The following is an 8048-nucleotide window of genomic DNA, read 5'->3' on the forward strand; positions in this document are numbered from 1 at the left end:
CTGTTGCCTGCTTGAACTGGAACAGTGCTTGGGCAGCGGCTAATGACGACAAGAACGCATATTGAGTAATGGCTTTGTGTCATGGAAACGTAATCAGGAGTAGTATTCACCAATAATGCTTACATTATGCCTTTTGATGATGCCTTTTTGATTGGTTACTACATCTATCAATCAAGCCCTTGTTGGCAAGGCATTGGCTAGGTATTGAGTGCTTTTATCCAAAATAAAAATTAGCCAGTAATGTGCTTATAAGGAGTCATCAGAAAGCCTGTGATTGAAGCAGAGAGACCTGGGAGGACTCAACTTGAGAGGAATAGTCCAAAGTACAGGGGGGAATCACATGAATACTGATTAAAAATGATATTTCATTGAAAATGGACATTGATTACTCTAACTCAAAAAGCTCATTCAAACAAAGGAGGATTTTTTTTCGCCTATCTTTCCAAAATGGGATGCATTTTGAAGAGTGGACCTTTACACTGACCTGTATACTGTGTTTCTTAGATTCTTCCGATATGATCCACATGATAGGAGATGAAAGATGAGAACTGTGTTTATTATCTTGACGTTTAAATGTCCAGTAAATATTTTGTATAACACAAAAGTAAATAAAAGTACAAACACACCCACTTCCCACAAGCCCCCCGGCCGTGCAACAGTGTGGGTTAAGAGGTTTCTACATTAGTTAAAGCTGCAGTCCTGTAATGTAACTGCGACACCAGGCTCTGGAAGGTCTGCTGAGACAACAAGAGGCTCTGGAAAGTCTGCTGAGACGACACCGGGCTCTTGAAGGTCTGCTGAGATGACACAAGGCTCTGGAAGTGCTGCTTTAACTAATATTAACCAATATTAATACAGGACATATTATACATTGTTAGTTCATGTTAAATTCAACATTCACTAATATATTTATCATATGATAACATTTGTTAAAGCACTGTGAACTAACATGAACAATGAACAAAATTATTTTAAAGGTGCCCAAGAATGAGTTGAAACAATATGTTAAATTGTTCTCTGATATCTACATAGAGGGTATGTGGCTTATTTAAGGGCAAAAATTGTCCAGATACAGTTTTACAGGTCCATTTACAACCCTATAAATTGTCCCTAGGATGTAATTCTCTGTTTTTGCCCTATTTGGAAGAGTCATGAATATTAATGTTGAGCTCTGCTTTGATTGGCTTATTTCAGCAGCTCACAACAGCAGTTCAGTTGTTCAGCGAAGCGGCTCGTGACTCCTGAATATCCTGACAGAACACAGACCAACTGAATGACACTTTAAGCAGAACATCTCAAACAGAGATTGTTAAAATGTAGCCGACTTGTTCATTTGTGTTTTCAGATCATCCGTGCGAGAGAGAGCTTGCGTGCATATGGTTGCCAGATTGTACATGTTTAGGTAAAACACCGGACAGTATACATGTTTTCACAGAAAAGCTCTGATTGGGGGATTTAAATTACTGAAATCTGGCAACCGTAAGCACGAACGCTCGTCTTTCCCTCCGACAAAACCAAAACCATTGGTTTTTGTTAAAGTTTTTAATTTTAAAACTATATTTTAGACTCGTCTTTTTTTGTTAATGATATTGCATGTTTATATAACGTTAGTCACAATGTACACTGAAAAAAATTTGGAGTGACATTTACTTAAAAAAAGCTAGGCAACTTTTTCCACACAGAAAGTGCTTGTAATATTTACTCGGGCTATTCTAAGTAATATTTACTTACTAGAACCACTTATTTTTTATGTAAAATACACAAGTAAATTGCACTGGCAATACTCATCTATAGATTGTAACTTTCACTCAGATTACCATTGCATCCAATTACAAACCCAAGTGAATATTGCTGATATTTCTTAGTTTTGCATGATGCTCCCAGAATGCATTGTGGCATGAAGCATGTCACCATTGATGAGATTCTTAGGCTGAATCTTGATATCTGTGTGTGAGAAAAGCTTGCAGATGTTCAAAGTGCTTAGTGTACAGTCTGTTATAAAATGTATTCAACTTTTCTGGTTAAAACTGTGCTGGATCTTTTCTAGAATAAAACAAGGTTAATAGTATATTGCTCATATTCACGTATAAGATTGGTGAATTAAGCCACTACACAATGATCATATTCTGATCATCAAGCGGCCAAAAGCATCTGATCATGTTTTCTCTGCTTTTCTTGCCATAGCAAACTCAGTCACAGCAGTGAGAGAAACACTAACATTAAAAAGTCGCCAAACTGCCCAACTAAAGAAAACACTAATCACCATAATGGTGACATAAAAAAACTCTATTAATTCTCAATAAGAACTTATGTAGCGTTGGCCACCGTTATTGTGATTAAAACTCACGTTCAGTAAAAAGTTAAAACTTATTGAGAATAAGTCAGCCACATAAAAGCAACATCCCAAAATGACCGTCTCTGCCACCACTGAAGTTGGATCTTTGCGAAAAATCTGTGCGCATTTTCAAATGCACTTTGCTTTTCAGAGTAAAATTTACTTACTATTTTAGGTGAATGTGCTGTGACTATAAAACATTAAATATTATTTGTAAATATATGATAAAATTTACTCTTTTTTCTCAGTTAAGTTATTACATGAATAGACTGTGTACATTTTACTTAAGATATATAGTTCCAACTTAAACTTAATTTTACAATGTAATAATTACATGAATTAATGTAATAGATTTTACCATACCACAAAGTCATTTTTTTCAGTGTAGGCTACGCAGTGACTGTGATGTACTCTGAAATACAAGCATGTGAAAACATAGGCCTACTTCAGTTCTCCAAAATATAAATATACATTTTTACAAAATGAATAGCCTTGTCAAGCCAACTATCGTTTAAATTATTAAACGATAAGATTAAAAGAACTATCATTTTAACTTATATGGTGGAAAAGGTGACATTTGCTAGAAGGATCGAGTGAATGATTTGTAAGCAACGTATCTACGGTTGTATTTTTTAATACAAAATAATATTACCCTCTGTCATTAGACACACTATTTAGTTTTGTATGGTACTTGGTGTTTCTTATTGTTACTGTACTTGCATCTTGCATTATCTAGACAATGCTGTCTCTCTAAGAAACTTTCATTTTAATCAGAAATTCTCTAAACAGTCAATAAGTGAAAAAATCGCTACTTACTGCTAGCAGTAATTTAGTTGCCTCTTTCTTCAGTTTAAGAAGCTGAGCGAAGCTTGCTTGAAATGGGCCGAATAAACTAACAATTTTGAATTCAATTGTTGTGGTATCCGATTATAATAAACATCAACCATGACTGTTGACATTTTTTATCTGTGGGAAGGATATGAAAAGTCCTCACGTCCCCTGCACAGCCTGGAACATGACTTGATTTGTGTCCATGAGAGCTTCCGTTTTCGCTATCCTCGAGTGTCCCTTGTTTACCTGCAGTCCCGATGATTCGGCTCCGTCAGTTCCGCCTGACAATGAACATGTTTGGACATATGCAAATTTGAGGGCGTACATATTAATGATCCCCAGCGGTTGAATCACTGGTGGCATTATGTTGAGAATCACTTATTTTTCCGGGGTGTTTTTCATGCATGAGATTTACATAAGAAGTAGGAGGCAACAGTGTTTGAGACTCACAGTATTGGATGTCCATGTACTGAACTCTTAATATTTCACTATGGCAAGGTTAATTCAATTTTTCATTCTAGGGCACCTTTAATAAAGACTTTATGAACTGGGATTAGATATGAATGGGAGAAAGTTTAACGCCCAATATGGTGAATAAGCCCCACCTTCTAAATGAAAGAGCCAGTTGTTGATTAGTAAAGTCATAGTGTCATTGCAGCTAAATTAGAAGCTCCAGTTGTAGAAACAGAAACGTGTTCTGAGACGTGTAATTGCACGCATTAGCTTTATCCAGGCTGAAAAATAATTTTTTTAGATGCTTTCATCCAAAGCGACTTACAAATGAGGAGAACATTAGATGCAATCAAAACAAAAATGTTATATATTAACATACAGTTAAACATAGCCTACAAGCAATTAATGAGCACAGACAATACCAGCCCATGAAATGAACACATGCGGGAACTAAATACACAGGGATGATTAACACAAAGACAACACAGTGAACAGTGTTAGTGTCCATCCATGGTGACTGATGAGTGGCGGGAATTTAGAACAAAGGAACCTATGTGATGAATGAAAGCCAAAACAAATTGAACACGATGTAAAGAGAATGCTGGGAGTATAAGGAGGTAGTGAAGGGAAGTCACAAACAGGCAGGAGGTGGCTTTGGAGGGGATGGACGACCAGGAGGAGGTCAAAAAGAAAAGTCCAAGGAGGCGAGAAAGGTGGAAGCATCCATGGGATGGCCTTGAACAGGTTTGTGCGGATGGAGACCCAGCCCGGAATGTGCTTAATGGTGGTGTCGCAGTAGGGAGGAGCCAAGGTGTAGGGATGTGCGACATCACCTTGGTGACCACTGGAGGTCTTGGCGGTAATGGATTTGGAGCCCATTGCTCCTTCTGGTGTGGGCTCTGACATCGTGGCCGAAGTGTTCTTGCCATCTGCGGTCTGCACGTACTGTCAATTCTCGCAGCATGGTGGTACTGGGCTGGATCTTGATTTGGAAGTGGGGCTCGTGGTGTCCTCAACAGTGAAGGCCAATCCGCAGGATACCAGCACCCCCTCCACATGCAGCGAAGCATCATTCACCTCCCTGGACAACTGCGCCCATATGAAATAATAATATAATATAATACCTTTTCTTTATCTATTCTGAATAAATAATTTTCTGTTTGGACATCATCAATAGAAATTACAGATGAATCTACTGTAAAAATGTCCAGTGGCTTGTTGCTCTAAAGTTATCATTGAGAGAAAGACCAGGTTAATCTACAATTTTGCAGAATTTGATCGCACATACAGGAGTATCAAGCAGCAGGGCAATTTGCTTCTATTAAGAAACTCCTCCGAACTTCTGAAGGAGCTTGAGTAAATTGCAAATATAAAACAATCCATCCATATAATGACTCCTATGACAAAAGGTTGGATCTCTGCCATTTTTTCACTTTCTCCCTTGCTCCTTACCTCTCTCTCTGCATTCCTGATGTTTCAAAGCATGCCATGTGGGTTAAATATAGCAGGCACTTTCCTCCTGTTCAGCAGTATTTGAGACTGGGAAGCTGGCCCTAGATTTATAGGGACGGTAGCTCTTATACTGAGCTGAAAGATTAAAAAAAAAAAAAAAATATATATATATATATATATATATATATATATATATATATATATATATATATATATATATATATATATATATATATATATATATATATATATATTGTTACCCATGAAATGATAACATTAATCTGGATATTGTTTTTTGACTTTTATTCCTCTAGTGCACTACTCACACTGTACAAATTTGGTCGTTATTATTGTAGTTTACTTGAGTATTTATGTGTGTGTGTGGTCAAACTGCAACACAAAATAATTCACAATTAACAACTGGTAATGTTCACTTCACCAAATACGTTTCTGTTGTAACATCAGCTTTGTTAATCAACTAAATGCAACATATGTAACAAGCAATATGACAGTAAATGTCTACACCAATAAAGCAAATGTATAACTTTAGGCGCTAATCGCTAATAGCGATCTACAGAGTGATAAACAAACCATCACATACTTAAACAACAAAACATTACTCACCACGCTGGGAATATAAAGTTAGATTATAGTTTTATCTGGGATTAAGAATTCAAATCTGCATTTTGAGATCAACATGACTTTCTAGCTCAGCTCAGCTCTCACTCAGTTCAGTTTTTTTTTTTTTTTTTTTGCGCCTTTTCCTCAGCGATCAACATGAGCTGACGTCCTTAAAACAACATCCTTAAAGGGGCAGCACCCAACATATATATATATATATATATATATATATATATATATATATATATATATATATATATATATATATATATATATATATATATATATATATATATATATATATATATATATATATATATTAATGGTGGGCCGTTATTGCCGTTAACATGCTGCGTTAACGTGAGACTCTTATCGGGCGATTAAAAAAAATAACGCTGTTAATCCATTCTCAAAGTTGGGTTGGGAGCTGAGTCTATACCAGCATTTCCCAATCGGGGTCTGACGTGAGCAGGGGTGCCGTGCAAAAGGTGCACTTGCATCTCACATCTGATGACGCATATTTAATATGGGTTTATACATTTATAAATATAAATATAATATACATTTTAAATCGACCCCAAATTGTTTAACCCGATTTATGTCACTTTTGTCGCAAGAACCCATCATTCTATTTATATTAAAAGAAACATTTCCATTACATCAATGAGGACTTTGATGAGAAGTCCTTACAGAATAGTCCATTGTATCTTTTCTCATTTCTCCTTGTCTTTAGGGGTTTCACAATTTCAAAATGTCTATTTCCACACTCCAATTAAATTGACTGCTTAATTATATGACCCATCCGAGGTCTCTTAGCTTTGTACTTAGATTAAGATGTTCCTTTCAATGAGTCTTATTGCTTTCTACAATCCTTTCTACTGCCTTGAATCAGTGCAATTTGTTGTATTAAAGAGACTGTTTGATGTTCAATAGTTTTCTCTCAAAGAAACATTGAGAGGTGACATTTCCGCTCAGTCAAAGGATCTGCAATCTTCATGTCAGATTTATGTTCTGTCTGTTTGTGTTTTAGTTTTGATTTTCCCTGGGGCCCAGGGCCGTACCCACCATTGAGGTGCCCAAGGTGCGGACCTCGGTAATTCTCCCAGGTGTACATCAGGGGCGGAGCCAGACGATGTAAACATTCGGGGCTTAGCCCAAACCTAGGGGGTTCGGGGGTATACTCCCCCGGGGAGATTTTTTTCCATTTACATCAGCTAAATGCACTATTTTTCAGGCTGTTTGAGATAATAGAATGCCTAAAAATCTATATACCATCTGGGAAAATAAGTTACTCAGTAAAAAAATAAAATAATAATTCACCCAGTTGAGCCTACAACCTGTTTGGTATTTAACTGTTCTCCAGCTGTAGTGAATCCAAAACACCAAACATGTTAAGGATGACTCATTTTAACCCCTGGCAAATAAAAAAGGCAACCATTATCTGACTATTTTTAAGTTAGCCTGCATAGGTAAAATTGGAATTTGGTGTAAACATCATTATTAATCTTTAGAGTTCAGTTTGGTTTACTTTGTGCTTAGCTGACAGATTTGATACATCAGAATCCATGACCAATCAGATGTTGTTTTCGGCTGCAAACTTTCGCGGTTAGTGAGTTCTACAAAGGAAATGCCCATATTTGGATTAGACAGCGCTGTGTGTGAGACTGAGAGCTTTATAATGACACCAGGCATGTTATGTTTCTGTGAATGGAGACGGCACGGGAGCTCGCGTTAGAGTAACTTTGGATGATTTCAGGTAGAAATCTAAAGGCGCACGGTGACAAAATATAATGAAATAACACCCTTAAATGTGTAATGTTGCCTTTTTTTTATTGTGACATGAAAGCTTACATGTTAAGGCAGTAAACTGGCCCAAAATCTCAAAATTGACTTTGTTTTCACCTGTCGTGTCTCACATAAAACCTAACGTTAACTCTAGCTAGCCACCAATACAGTCATGTAACTCAAGTGTTACAACAGCGGATTCACAAACCTGTAACACTTTCGTCTGACGCAGAATCTCTCTCTGGCCGGTGAGGTTTAGTGTTCCTTTAAAAAAAAATGTGTAGTGTCCATGTTAACTATAGTTAACGACGACGCCGGTGAAATACAAAAGCCCGCCAATCACTGATGACAACGACGAAGAAGAAGATGTATATTCTTCTTCGTTAGTTTTTATTGGCAGTTGGCATTGGCAAACAAGCTGGGGATTTTGCGACAGTCTATGTGTGCGACGCATTGCCGACTGCCACACACACAGCACACACACGGTAAAGGAGCTTTTGTTTCATTTTTTGCCGCTCCAGTCTGAAAGACTGAGAGGAAATGAAACAAAATGATTTTTTTTTTTTTTTTT

The 8048-nt window shown here is 37.0% G+C and overlaps 1 long non-coding RNA gene across 2 annotated transcripts; it reads right to left on the bottom strand.

Moving 5' to 3' along the window:
- Positions 1 to 3977: 3977 nt before the first annotated feature.
- On the bottom strand, positions 3978 to 5810 carry LOC137052028 (uncharacterized). 2 transcript variants are annotated; one of them, XR_010899928.1, is made up of 4 exons: positions 5696 to 5790; positions 5398 to 5461; positions 5072 to 5206; positions 3978 to 4708 (listed from the first exon to the last, which is right to left on the bottom strand). It is a non-coding gene; the product is annotated as an uncharacterized lncRNA (long non-coding RNA). The 2 variants fall into 2 exon arrangements; XR_010899927.1 differs by lacking the exon at positions 5398 to 5461 and having other exon boundaries at positions 5696 to 5810.
- Between the last annotated feature and the right edge of the window lie 2238 nt (positions 5811 to 8048).

This window comes from Pseudorasbora parva, chromosome 2 (genome assembly GCF_024679245.1).
Source record: "Pseudorasbora parva isolate DD20220531a chromosome 2, ASM2467924v1, whole genome shotgun sequence".
Classification (NCBI taxonomy): Eukaryota; Metazoa; Chordata; class Actinopteri; order Cypriniformes; family Gobionidae; genus Pseudorasbora; species Pseudorasbora parva.